Source organism: Vipera ursinii (genome assembly GCF_947247035.1).
Source record: "Vipera ursinii genome assembly, chromosome: 2".
Lineage (NCBI taxonomy): Eukaryota > Metazoa > Chordata > Lepidosauria > Squamata > Viperidae > Vipera > Vipera ursinii.
The window spans coordinates 270582767-270597420 of NC_139513.1; the positions used below are offsets into that span (position 1 = coordinate 270582767).

The window sequence follows — 14654 nt, forward strand, 5'->3', positions numbered from 1 at the left end:
TAATAAAAATAAAATAAATAAATAAATAAATACTATGTCCCATTTGTGAATATTGCACTCTAAGAATGATTCATATAAACTACAAAGGTTCGGAGAAGAGCCAGTTTGGCCTAGTGGTTAATGTACCAGCCTAGAAATCATGTGAGTTCAAATTCTGCCTTAGCCATGAAACCAGCTGGATGACCTTTGGCCAGTCACTTTCTCTCAGTCCAACCCACCTTACAGAACTGTTGTGGAGAAAATAGGAGGCAGAAGGAATACCGCTTATGTTTTCTGCCTTGAGCTATCTTTAAAAACAATAAAGGTGGAATATAAATAAATAAAATAAAATGGATGATCAGGACAGGAATTCCTACAAAGAGAGAATGTAGAAATTGCTATGTTTAGCCTTGAAGACAAAATTCAAGAAGTCTATGATTGCATTTTTAAAATTTCCAAAAGGATGTTACATAGAAGAAGGTCAAGACCTGTTCTCTGTCATCCTGAACACAGGACACAAAATAATGGATTTAAGTTACATGAAGGCAAATTCCAACTGAACGTTAGAAAAACTTCCTAACAGTTTGAACAATTTAACAGTGGAACCAGTGACCCAGAGAGGTCATAGACCTCCCTTCAGTGGATGTGTTCAAGTGGAAGCTGGACCACCATCTGCCAGGGATGCTTTAATGTGAATTCCTGCACTGAGCAAGGAGCTGTGCTCTGTGGTCTAAATGGCTTCTTCTAACTATGATTCTAAAACAGAAATTTTTCTAGATGTTCAAAATAATGTAGTTAAGTGTTCCAGTAGTGAAAACACTAACTTGGAAGGTTGTTAAACTTTCTGCCCCTCAATATATTCATGCAGAAGCTGGAGAATCACTAGTTATAGATTTCATTTTTTATTTAACTTACCTATCCTTTTGTTGTTTGTTTTAATAGATATTTGAAAGTACCTATGAGGGGAAAAGGTACAATGAATTGAAAGAAGAAAGAATACAGTAGAAAAGAGATTCAAAGTAGTATAAAACTGAATAAGAACTTTTGAAGTAGCATTAGAATAGTCATTTCTTACCCTTCTAATGTTTGCATACCATTCAGTGATGCTCAGATGTTCATTATGAGAAGTCTTCAAGTAGCAATAGGTTGGCCCATTGGATTGAGTGACTTTTCCAGTTCTGCTGTTCTGAATCTGCTGGGGCCAATATATTTTCCATTAGAATGAAATAAGCTAACTTTTCTAAATCTTCTAGTACATGTGTTTTCATAGGGAAGGGGGGATGTGGAGTCTTTACCTTTATGCAGGGATATTGGCTAAAATAAAGAGCGGGAGAAATACTTGCAAATTAGATTACAGGAATCTCAGGGCAAGCAAAGTCATCAGCTTTAATTCATTTCCTCTTGAGAATACAGACAGAATGCAGGTGCAAGAAAGATGAAACTCTTCTATGGTGCAATATTCTAAACAGATTTTCTTTAATAGACACAGAATAAAGCAGGGGTGGGCAATTGAGTTTCCCAAGGGGCCACATGGGAAACTGGGACTGTTGTGGAGGGCTGAACCAATTAAGGGTGTGAAGGTGTATAGGCATGCATGCATGCGCATACATAAATCAAAAGAAAAATAGTCAACTTCAAATTAAAACCAATGCAGTTGTATTGTGTTCATGGTATGCACTTATTTACATTTGATTTGTAATTTCTGATTGACCTTATGCGGGATAGGCAGAATCAAGCCAAAGGGCTGAATTGGCCCAGGGACTGTAAAATGCCCAGGTCTGGAATAAGGGGAGGCGGAAAGATGGAATAACTAATATTGATACAAAAGTATGATTTATATTTTCAGATATTAAGAAAAAATGTTTCCCTCTTTTATTGTCTTCACCCCTTTTAATTGCAGGATTTTAAAGCTGATATCAAAGTTCACTTTGTGCCAGGCTATTATTTTGAGGCTAAAAATCAGGCTGAGGAAAAACATGTGCACCACCACGAGCAGAGGATAACTAAATGCCATCCATACCATCAGTTGACCTAAAGATATACCATGATGACAAAAAGAATGGCAAATTTTATGATGGCTAGCAGTTGTTCAACTATACATCTGGTGGTAGAAAAATGCACAATAGAAACCTATTTCTGAACATCAGGTGAAATTCACCCTTTTTTTCTTTGGATGTTAAAAATATTTTCTGAGTCATTTGTGCATTATTTATTAAAATGGGGAATTAAAATACATTCCTTAGAAGTAGAATGTGCAGCTACTGTTGAAGTAGTTCTATTGAAAAGTAGCTTAATCACTTGGCAACATATCACGACATGTAGTCCTTGGTTTTCTAGAAGGGAGAGAATGTGCTACTGGATATTGGGATCAGATGGTTGATTTCGGCAATCTTATATAGTAGGAAGGAAGACTTAATGTGTCAATTTCTCAGCTGTCTTTTTGTAATGCTTGTTTTGAAGGCAACTGGTGAACAAGTGTTTCCTTTCTCACAGACCTCTGGGTACTAATATGATTGTTGGATTTGGATTTATTAGAATATGCATCCATTAAGATTACTATTCTCTATGAAGGGTGCACTATTTATTTATTTCATTTATATCCTGCCTGTATTATTTTTATAAAGAATTCAAGGCAGCGAATCTATCTAATATATTTCAGATGCAGTTCTTTTTTATTATTGTTGTGTATAGCTGAACATGTAATATGTATAGAATAGCTTTACAAGTTTTGAATACTTTAAAACTTTTTCACCTATGACACATGACAGCAATATTAAAGAGATAAATATCCTCATATTCCATCCTCTTCCTTGTACTTACATTGACACATTCTTGAAGTTTCTTAGAAATATACAGCTAATTTTAGCAGCTTATTTTGGAGTGACATGAATGCCTTGCTCCAAAAAAGGTTGCAATGATCTTGAATGATGACTGGAATGTAGTATGTTTCCTTTTACATTGCCAATGTTTCACCAATTTTGTTATTTGTAAAAATTCTCCCTGATTTAGCGTATAACTCTTTAATTCCAAAAAAAGTATCATGATACTGAACAGTAGATGGCAGTATTGTTCTGTTTGGTCAAAGCTCTCTCTCTCTCTCTCTCTCTCTCTCTCTCTCTCTCTCTCTCTCTCTCTCTCTCTCTCTCTCTCTCTCTCTCTCTCTCTGTGTGTGTGTGTGTGTGTCTCATATATATTTATAATTATAATAAAGTCCATATGGTTTTCCTTCTGTAGCTGGTATTTCCCATGGGAAAATCTTTATGCTTAATATCATTGGTAATAGTGAATGGGATATTTAAAAGAACAGGCCCATTGACAAACTGAATAGTGTTATGTTTGTGTATATGTGTATGAAAATAATGAACAATTTGATTATGCTTATCCGTACTCAGAAATGACTCAATGCATTATGAATACATTATGTTGCTAACACATTACCACCAAACAGAAGAATCTATTGTTTTAATAGTTGACAAAATTTGCAGATATTTCATTCAATTAATATTTATCTGGGATTTGCAAAGCAGTGAACTAAAACAGAACAGCGGATACTAGTAATATTTTACTGGACTACTGTATTTGCTTTTCAGTACATAGATAAAATTATACAATGTAAAGTCAGCTGAAGTGAGTCAGATGTATGTAATTGTGATATCTTAACACTATATCTGTTGCTTCTGAATTATTTAAGAGTGTACTCTAAATTAGCTCATTATAAAATAAATTTTGCTTTTCAAAAATACCATGGGAAAACATGCCTACATATTAATTCAATATAAAGTTGATAATTGTATGTAAAAAATTGTGAAACTTGTAATTGAAATTATTACCTTCATGTTGATAAATGATTAATTGGCTTTGAAATATTATTTGAAAGTTAACCTATGTCTCTTGTCTAAATAATAATAATCAATGTAGAACTGGTTTGGTTAAGACTGAACCTCTACCTGTAGTCATAGTGATACATTATTCTACAGCACAAAGATTGTGGGTTCTAAAATGGAATATAAGTTTGATACTTTCGGTAATCCAAGCCAGAACCCAAAGTAGTGCAAATTATACAGAGAATCCAATATTACCTGAAAAGCACATTTGGTATCTAAGAGATGGAAAGGAATTTGAAAAGCCCCATTTGATCCAGTGAGATGGAAGGATCAGATATACCCACAAAAACCATAAATTATTCTTGATTATTGAAAGCTCATTTCATGAGCTCATCTTGGTTGTCAGATCTTGGTCTGAGTATTTAAAAGCAGAACTGCCCATTTGCAACCACAGGGAAATATCAATACTGGCATTTTTGCTAGCATTGAAGAAACATCCCTTCTTCCTAATATGTACAAGAAATCAAAGTTGTCTAACATTCTGCTCTTTTTTACAAGAAAAAGAACAAGTTCGATGCAATAGGAAACAGCCTACAAATGTTAAAAAGTACGCCTGTAAGCTTATTGCTAATGTGAAATGTTCAAGGCAGAAGCTGCCTAATGGTGTTTGGGAAAGGTTTTTGGTGGGGAGAGTATCTTGTAACACACACACACACACACACACACACACACACACACAGAGAGAGAGAGAGAGAGAGAGAGAAAGAGAGAGAGAGAGAGAGAGAGAGAGAGAGAGAGATTGCAATTTTTCAGATTTAAATCCAAGTTTATTTGCGAGAGAGAACTAAATTTTCTCTTCAGCCAGACTGCTCTTTACATTTGTAATACTTAATGTGATTCAATGGGGGGCCCTTAATTCTTTGATCTAATGCCACAGTACACTTTTTAATGAGGGAGATTTGGAATATTGTCTTAATGCAGAACAGCCTAACAGCTTATTGTAATAAACTGAAGCATTATACCTAGGAGACCTTTCTGTTCTTTTGGGCTTGTCTATTTGAAACAGGTAATTACCAAGGCCTTGGATCAGTTTTGAAAAGGCGGCAACCCTGATGGATGTGCAGACTGAAGTGTGACATGAGCCTTTTCCAATACAATAGATGGCCTAACATTCCTCTGGAGGGCCAAGCTCATTAAATAGTCTGTGCTTTTCTCCACAGCCCCCTCATCCTGTTCATGCCCTTCGCTGGAGTCTAGCGAAGTTGGAGGTTTCTCCACTGAGGACTTAGCAAAATTGCTTAGAGTTCTCAGATTGAATTTTTTATGTGTATGACTTCATGATGGCATTAGCATGCGCTTTGATCCATGTGTGAATGGCTCTGGGTCGGCTCTTATTGCCAGATCCAGATGGTGTTACGGGGAACAAACACTTGTGTTTTAGGATTTCTCAATAGACTGTCTAGACTGGCTTTGTAGCAGACAGATACAGCCACCCATCAAATTAGCGTTTGTCAGATTTATGGTAATGGTTCAGCAAAGCCTTCCTGTCACTGACATTAAGATTTACGCTGCCAAGTTATTTTGTTTTCTACAAGATATAGGCAGCCTAATTTATTTACAAAGCTCCCAGTCCTTCTCAATCTCAAATTCAATAGAAACAATTTTGAAATAGATGGTTCAGGTTTGAGAGATGATTAAAAATAAGTGACTTGCTTCACGATGGATTCCTCCTTCAGATTATAAGATGTTAGGTGTATTCTTCTGGTCGGTGTGCTCCATATGCTGCTTTTAGAAAGAAAAACATGTATGTGGATTACTGTGGCTAGAGTTTGAACTTTCATGTTACACTAAAGTAACATGAGCTGCTCCCTGCACACAGTGGGAATAACCTTTTGACAGGCACTATGTCCATTCTCAGTGAAAATGTTTTTCCAAGTCTGGCCAAAGTGCCTTTGATCATACTACCTCAAATGGAAGGGGCAGAGCTTCTATGCAAGGCAAGAACGATTCAGAGCAAACGATAAATTGGAGGGTTGGGATCTTTTGGTTTGTGAGGGCATTTAAACAAAATCAGAAGGGCGGGATATAAATGGAATTAAAATAAAAAAAATAAAAAATAATGTCTGATTACTTTGCTATAGTGTTTGGATTGGGATTTGAGAATATATTCTCTTGAGACTGAAGATTGGTTGATTTGTTTCTTATGTGTGTGTGTGTGTGTGTGTTCTGATTTATGTATTTATGTATGCGCATGCACAGGTATAATAGCATATGATATTTTATCGCTTATGAGAGCTACAACTTCAGTAATGAATTTATTTTTACCCATTTCCCAAGTTTAAATTGAAAAAAGGAAAGAATATTTTGGATTTGAGACTGAGAAAAAAGCGGAGCCAGACTCCTTATTTTTCCATGTAATACACCTGAATATTTACATGTACTGCCAATTCATATGTTGCTACAAATATACCCATATTAGCATAAACTGCTGTCAGTGGCTGCTGATCCTGCAAAACTATTGTACATTCATGAGTGAGCAGAGTCTATTGAGAAAAATCAATTGTACAAGAGTGGATATTAATATACCTATGTTTCAGTATCATCATTGGTTTTATTTCCACTCTCCATGTGCAGCACCATGAATTCAGGATAAGGAGTACATGATAAAAGAGCAGCTAAATAAATAAATAAATTTTGAAAGTTGAGAAAGGAGGGTTCAAAAGGCTGACTGCTACCCCATTGGATACTTGCTGACGAGATGGATATTTGACAGCTCTGATTTTAACCATATAATGCTTCATTGAACAGGATTCAAGATGTTCTTTTAGGAGGGTAAGTTTCCCCCTTGCTATTAATAAGATGGCACGGCGCGGTCTGAAGACCCACTTATTTGAACTAGCTGGCCTGGCCTGATGGGGAACGTTAGGGTTTTTAATGGGTCTTTTATTGTTATTGTAATTTTTAATTGGGCATTTGTTTAATTCCTTTTTAATTTTTGTATTGTTATTTATATATGCCCTGTTAACCGCCCTGAGTCCTTCGGGAGAAGGGCGGTATACAAATTTAATAAAAGTAAAGTAAAGTAAAGATAATCCCTGATCCTGATTGAAATTATTGGGCATGAATTTATTAATACAAATTTGCTTTGAGATCTGATGGACCTCTTCCATTTATTTTCAGCAGTCTTACAGGACAAATATGATAAAATACCACTATTTCCATCAATACCTGAAATGATAAAAGGGGAGGTAAAGAAGAAGATACCACTATTGCAGAGGCTATGTTCATAAGCATCAGGAGGAACTGAGTGTTTGGAACATGTTATTTACAATATAACTTTATTTACATCTGTATTCTTCATCTTTTATTTTTATTTTGTCTGACCAAATAGATGATTTTTATACTTGGTTATATTCTTAATGGACAAAAGCTCTGGACTTATCTATTTAATTGTGAAGTTTTGCTTTAGTAATTAGGGTACACAGCATTAATATTAATCTTACTAGATAAGAAGGATCTAGACCTTTTGGCAGTAACCCATTGAAAGATCTAGATCTTTTGGCAATAACCCGTTGGTTAGTAAGGATTATTTTTGACTAGCACTTGGTAGAGTTGACATGAAGGCCTTGGAAAAATTATTCAAATGCTGTAATATGATTATATCTCTAAAAATCAAAATAGTGCAAGCATGTCTATTCCCTGTAACACTCTAAGGAAGTGAAAGTTGGACTTTTGAGAATCAGGATAGTAAGAGAATTGATGCATTTAAAAATTGGCTTTGGAGAAAACTGCTGAGAATATCACGGCGCACCATGAAAACAAAACCGATGTATCATTGAACAAATCAACTCAGAATTTTTACTCAACTTAGGAAAAAAAAACCTGGCTCAAATTATCTTACTTCAGACACTTCATGTTAAGGCCTAGCTCACAGGTCGGCAACCTGCGGCTCCGGAGCCGCATGCGGCTCTTTGAGCCGTCTCTTGCGGCTCCCAGCCGCCCGGTGCGCGCGCACCTCTTCCAACGGGCAGTGGTGCGCGCGCACCTCTCCAAATGGAGAGTGGCACCGCCCGTTTGGAGAGGTGCACGCGCACCTCCCCGAATGGGCGGAGGTGCGCGCGCACCTCCCCAAACCTTTGGAGAGGTGCGCGCGTACCTCCGCGCGAATGGGCAGCGGTGCCGCTCTTTCAGGAAGCCCGCCGCGGCCCGTCTGTGAAGCTGCCGAAAGCGGCAGCTTAGCAGACGGGCCGCGGCAGCTTCCACAAAGAGCGGCGCCCCTGCCCATTCCGAGAGGTGCGCGCGCACCTCTCCGAACGACCGGAGGTGCGCGCGCACCTCCGCGCGAACGGGCAGCGGTGCCGCTCTTTCAGGAAGCTGCCGCTTTCGGCAGCTTCCTGAAAGAGCGGCGCCGCTGCCCCTTCGCTTTCGGCAGCTTCCTGAAAGAGCGGCGCCGCTGCCCCTTCGCACGGAGGTACGCGCGCACCTCCCCAAAGGTTTGGGGAGGTGCGCGCGCAACTCCGGTCGTTCGGAGAGGTGCGCGCGCACCTCTCGGAATGGGCAGGGGCGCCGCTCTTTGCGGAAGCTGCCGCAGCCCGTTTGCTAAGCTGCCGCTTTCGGCAGCTTCACAGACGGGCCGCGGCGGGCTTCCTGAAAGAGCGGCACCGCTGCCCATTCGCGCGGAGGTACGCGCGCACCTCCGGTCGTTCGGAGAGGTGCGCGCGCACCTCTCGGAATGGGCAGGGGCGCCGCTCTTTGCGGAAGCTGCCACGGCCCGTCTGCAAAGCTGCCGAAAGCGGCAGCTTTGCAGACGGGCCGTCGCCATCGGGCAACCGGGAACCGGTTCCATCTCATTTTTTAAAAAATGGCAGCCGCGTGCGTCCGCGCATGCGCAAAAAACCTTTTTGCGCATGCGCGTGCATGGACACACGCACGCGGCTCCCTCTTTTTTTAATTTGTGATGGAACCGGTTCCCAGTGGCTCTTTTTCTTTTTTAGGTTGCCGACCCCTGGCCTAGCTCTTTGGAGAAAATTCTAAAGGTGGAAGACAAAAAAAAAGTTAACTAGTGGCAAGATGGGGGGATTGTTATATTGGTGATGGGTGCATTGGGGGAATGAACAAGTTGTCCTGAAGGATCAGGTTGGGGACAAATTGTCATAGAGAAAAAAATCTGTCTTTGTAGTTGCTAAGAATCAACACTGACTTGATCGTAAATAACAACAACAACAACAACAACGATAATAATAGAGTTGGAAGGGACCTTGGAGATCTTCTAGTCCTACCCCCTGCTCAGGCAGGAAACCTTATACCATTTCAGACATAATAAGGATTGTTTTACTGTTCTGTGATTCAGTTACTTTTTTCTGAATTTGGATCTCTGATAATAATGAAATGTTGGTGGAGATAGAAAAAGAAGAATGTGTATAGTAGCCATTTGTACTATAGAAAAAGTCACACCTTTGTATTTTTCATGGGATAACTGAAATATTTAACAGATATAAAATGCCACAAGTTACACAAACTAAAGTATTTAGAGTGTATTTTCAAAAGTTATTGTTCATAATGCATAACAAGCAGTAAGCTATGGAACAGAAGTTGCTGGGGGACAAAATACCGTCAAGTTTATTATTTATTATTTTAATCAGAGATTATTATTTTATACATGACTTTATTCTTTGTATGCTTCCTAAAAGCATTTAGCAATTCAGTATTTGAAACAGAAAGATAATTCAAATAAACCATAAGCATATTTCTATATTGAGTCGCCATATGCAAATAGATGGCAATATAAATTTTCTAAATGAATAAATGTTTAACTATAATTTAGACTTAATTATAACTTTATAATGTTCAATTGTTTACAGATTTATTTATTGAATTTATATGTTGCTCATCTCACTATCAAGCAACTTTGGCCTGAATATTACAGACATCATATTCTAATTCTAATAATACTAATAGCCATGATGGCACAGTGGTTAGAATGCAGTATTGCAGACTGACTGCCCACTTACAGGAGTTCAGTTCTGACTGGCTCATGGTTGACTCAGCCTTCCATCTTTCCAAGGTTGGTAAAATAAGAACTCAGATTGTTGGGGCAATATGCTGACTCTGTAAGTGCTCTAAAGCACTATGAAGTGGTACAGTATATAAGTCCAAGTGCCATTTTGGCAGGGAATTGGTAAAAGCTTTTGTACTTTGTAAAACATTTTCTTTCCATCTACTGTAAATATTATACCATCTTGTTCTGGGATAGGTTTTGGTTTTGGTGTAATTCTTGAGATTCTGTTCATAATGATAGGCATAATGATATTTATTATCTAATTAATATTTAAGATTATTTAGTGGTTGGATTAATATTTTGGACCTTATACTAGATAACATTTGAAATATGGGGTATTATGTGCTGCTGTAAATAAAACATGGAAATTATATGTAAATAGTTTCCATAAAAAAACTTAAATGCTAGTTTCTACCAAATGTTTCCAAACTTTATCTAGCTGGGAATGAATTTGTTCAGTATTTTTCCCCCAGCCTATTTTGTGACTTTAAATTTATACAAAATGTCAAATGAGCATATCAATAGCGTACATTTTTTTTAAGGTTTAGCTCTTCAAGATTGAGTCAGAAGGAAAAGAAGAAATATCTCATCTTTACCATCCAATTAGCATAACACTGAGTACCCTACAGAGCAGAAAATTAGTTGTAGGCAATGAGTTCTAATGTTTGTTTGTTTTTTACACAGAATTCATCCCAAACTGCATATGACATTTTGAAATCATTGTTAGACAAACAATTCTAGATTTCATTATATATCTTGCTTGATAATTTAAAAAAAATGATTTATTTACAGAGTTTATAACGCTCAAATTTCATTTATTCTGTTAATAGTTCCATTTCTGATGAATTTTCAGTATTGCCTCACTTTGCTTTCTGTATAATTCTGGTTCACAGTGTTTAATCTTACATATTGGCATCCTCAAGCCAAGAAAATAGTAGAAAGCTAAATAAAAATACTGATTCGAAAAGAATGGAAAAAATGTACACATATTAATATTCTTATAATATTTCCAAGAACAAGCTGTGTAGTTTCCTATTATAGCACAAGCTAAGTTGTGTTAGATCTGGTATTAGATAACAAGTGAAAGAACTGTGCCCTTTAGAAAATGACGTCCTCTTTTCATTTGCTTCTCCTAGACATCCTGGAGTTTTTTTTACCGTTGGACAGCTCTTACCAGCGGCAAAGGCTGTTTTCAGCAGTCAGCCCACAAGACAAGAATAATCTGAGTATTCAGCACCGTATCTGAATAAGCAAATATTAAAAAAAATAGAAATCAAGACAGTGTGAATACTGTGTTTTCCAAAATCCAAAACATTAGAAATGGTAGTAGCTATGAAAGATCAGAAAACTGGGGTGTCCTTGAAGAAGACAGTGCTTCTGGTATGTGGGTAATCCTCACTTACCAACAATAATAGGGACCAGGAACTCTGTTGCTAAATGATGCAGCTGTAAGGTGCGATGTCATATGACTGTGCTTATTTATGACAGTAATTCTGACAATTCTAATCTCAGACATCCTTAATTAATAGGATCCTTGCTGCTAATATTTATTGGCAAAGCTAAGAGGAATTATGGAAGCTATTATGTTTCCTGTAACAGCATGTATATTCAGTTTTTAATATATTTTATTTTTGAAAAAAAATATATACTGCCCTCTCTTGATTTCTGGTTTCAGAACAATACTTAAGAACAATAAAATTAGCTATAAAGCTAAAACTTTTTTTTTAAAACCCCTAGACGTCTAGGGTAAAAGTTCTGTATGGAAGCATCATCTCCAATAATGTGAAGCAGGGGTAGGCAACCTTGGCTCTTTTGTGACTTGTGGACTTCAACTCCCAGAAATCCTGAGCCAGTCCACGAGTCATAAAAGAGCCAAGGTTGCCTAACCCTGATGTGAAGGTACAAGGTTGACAGAATAAATATCTAGATGCCCCTTTCATAAGGAATGTAGGAAAAAATTTAAATGATTTTTTGATTACAGGTGATAGAATATTTGAAATTATTTTCCAATGCTCACATCTCTTGCACAGGCACTGCTACAAATCATTAATAAAATACCAGGCTCTGTTTTCTAGGTAAAAAATTATATTTTAATGTTTACATTTTATTGCATTTATGGTAAACACCTCCCCCTTCTGTGAGTAAATGTTGATCATGACCAAGCTTGTTTTGGCATTTGAGCTATTATAAATGTGACAAGCATATGCCTTGGTTTTGGCAAAGTAAGTTTTAAAAAGAGTATTCTAGTAGGACTTTTTTCTGAGATAATTCTTTCTATGAGATTGTGTTGTAGCTTATTAATCAGCAAGTTCTTCTTGAGAGCTCCTTAATAAGGAGCTATAATGGATATAATTAGTAATGGGTATCATTATATTTTTTAAAATTTTCTTTCATTTTAAACTTTTAAAGTTTTTAACTTGCCTTTGTATTCAGGAAAAGTCTACACCTGTATCTGCAGAAATGGCTACACTTGTATATAACCTCTTTAAAGAACCTCCCAAGCATGAAGGATCTATCTTGTGTCAATATTTCCATTAGTTTCCCTAAAGATTAGGGCTGCCTTTTGCTGATGATATTTCCTTGGAGCTGGCAAAGCCACTAGAACTTATTACTACTTTTGCAATATATCATGAGGACATCAGAAAAAAGCATGATAGAAAAGCTTTATTTTCACAGATAGCAGCAATGAATTGAATCTCCGAATGCAAGAGTCCATCAATCAGGTCCTCTATAGGCTTTTTCTGAGCTTGTAGTTTCCAATATAATTATAACAATTTCCATCCACTGGTTGATTTGTCAAGAAAGTATAATGCAGAGTAAAATACATCAGCATATGTATTGATACCTAATTAACAGAATTAGTGCATTTTTAAAAAAAAAATATGTGGAAAACACTTTGTTCTAAATAATGTAGTTTTTGATTTGCTGTTAAGCTGTTCTCCAGATTTTGCAAGTAATAGTAGCACAGACAGCACAGAGTATGTTTGCTCATCTGACATTTGTATTGTTGGATTGACACATGCAGCATAAACTGCTCGGACTATTCTATTAGCATTAATTGATTCTTTATATTCTGCTGTATTATAAAGCCAAACATCATGCAAAATAACTCTAATTAATAGTCTTTTAATAGTATAGCTTCCATCTATATTTCTCTCTCAGACCAACAGCAAATTTGGGTTTTAGAATTATTTATCTAATGTATTCTTATTTTATTGCCCTGTACACCGCCCTGAGTCCTCCAGGAGAAGGGCGGTATATAAATCAATCAATCAATCAATCAATCAATCAATCAAATAAATAAATAAATAAATAAATAAATAAATAATTGATCATGCTATTTACAGCTGTAATTTCTCTTGGCTATAAATATGTTAATATTAATAGGTTCTGTGATTGAATCTATATATTTTATTCAATTTTTCATTTTTGAGATTTAAGTCTATTCTGTTCCATTGTAACATCACACTGTATTTTTAAGGTGTATATGAAATTGTGTAGACATTTTTGTGTGTTTTTTCACAATATTGGTCAAGTGATTTCTTTAATACATTGCATTTGTATGCATATTTTCTTTCAGTTCACACATGTACATATAGATATATGTAATCACTCTAAATATCCGAGTCCTGGGTGTATTCATTTAGAAGATTATAAGAGACTGTTAAAATGTTGATCTCTGGGATGAAAAAAATCTTTTATTTAACACTGAGCTTTCATCAGCAACTGCTGATGTTTTCAAACTACGAGCCAGCATCTGTAGGTGCTTGTCTCCATAACTCTCTAGATGTCAATGATCCGGCCGTTGGGCGTGCGACAGATCTATCCATCCTTGCTCTCCCGTGATGAAATGTATCAATCTCGATTCGGCCTCATTGATCGATGTCCGCTTTAGTTCCGCTGTTCTCTCCGCTTGTTTCACCTGGCGACCTTCTCCATCTCACGATGCGCAGCTGTCATGCAAAGTATGGCTGTTAAGTGTTGCCGCAGGATCTTTCATTCCATTGTCATGTCTGGATATGCCGTCAGTATGTGGTGTGATTACATCTGTTGGTGGTTTATCTGTCATCTTTATTGCATTGACGGTGTTGGTCTGCCGTCTCCTCTTTGATCTTGTGATGGGCTCAATTTGCACTTCCGTGTTTTTATTTCTTGCGGTCCCCTGCCATGTAGATGTTTCTGTATGTTTCTGTGGTTAAGATCTTTCATTTTTTTGTTTAGTTCGGAGAGAGGTGGTCGATGGTTTATCTGTTTTAGTCCCCTGCATGACTATCCTACAACGAGATGCTGGCTTTAATCTGATGGATGCCAAATCCATTGATTTCGCCGCAGCCCTGGAGTCAACTGTTTTCCGCATTAAAACCAATGAGGATACCAAAAACTCTGTCAGACGGCATCTTACTGGGCTCCTCACTAACCATAGAAGAAAGCATTTCCTATTGAAATCAGAAGAGGTAGCCCTTAAAAAAACTATGCAGGGACAGGTCAATTATCATCTTACCTGCCAATAAAGGCAAAGCAACAGTAGTCATGGATAAACTTGAATATAACCGGAAGATCTACACCCCTACTTAAAGACAAGAACGCATATCGAATCTTAGATAAGGATCCAATGACAGTGCTTAGAAACCAAATTAACAAAGTGATTGACAGACTCTAGAGATAGAAGAACATCCGTGAGGAAGATTTAAATACAATCCGTCCTAAAGACTCAGCCATGGCAAGATTCTATGGACTTGCAAAGATCCACAAAGCAGACATCCCATTATGACCAATTGTTTCATTCAGAGGCA

The 14654-nt window shown here is 37.2% G+C and overlaps 1 protein-coding gene and 1 long non-coding RNA gene across 5 annotated transcripts in view; both read left to right on the forward strand.

The window, feature by feature from the left end:
* ARL15 (ARF like GTPase 15) overlaps window positions 1–14654 on the forward strand; it is a 166952-nt gene that overhangs the window by 42198 nt on the left and 110100 nt on the right. The gene's annotated exons all lie outside the window — the stretch shown is intronic.
* LOC310634331 lies at window positions 6591–9702 on the forward strand. The gene is made up of 3 exons (XR_014491204.1): window positions 6591–6635; window positions 6984–7051; window positions 9665–9702. It is a non-coding gene; the product is annotated as an uncharacterized lncRNA (long non-coding RNA).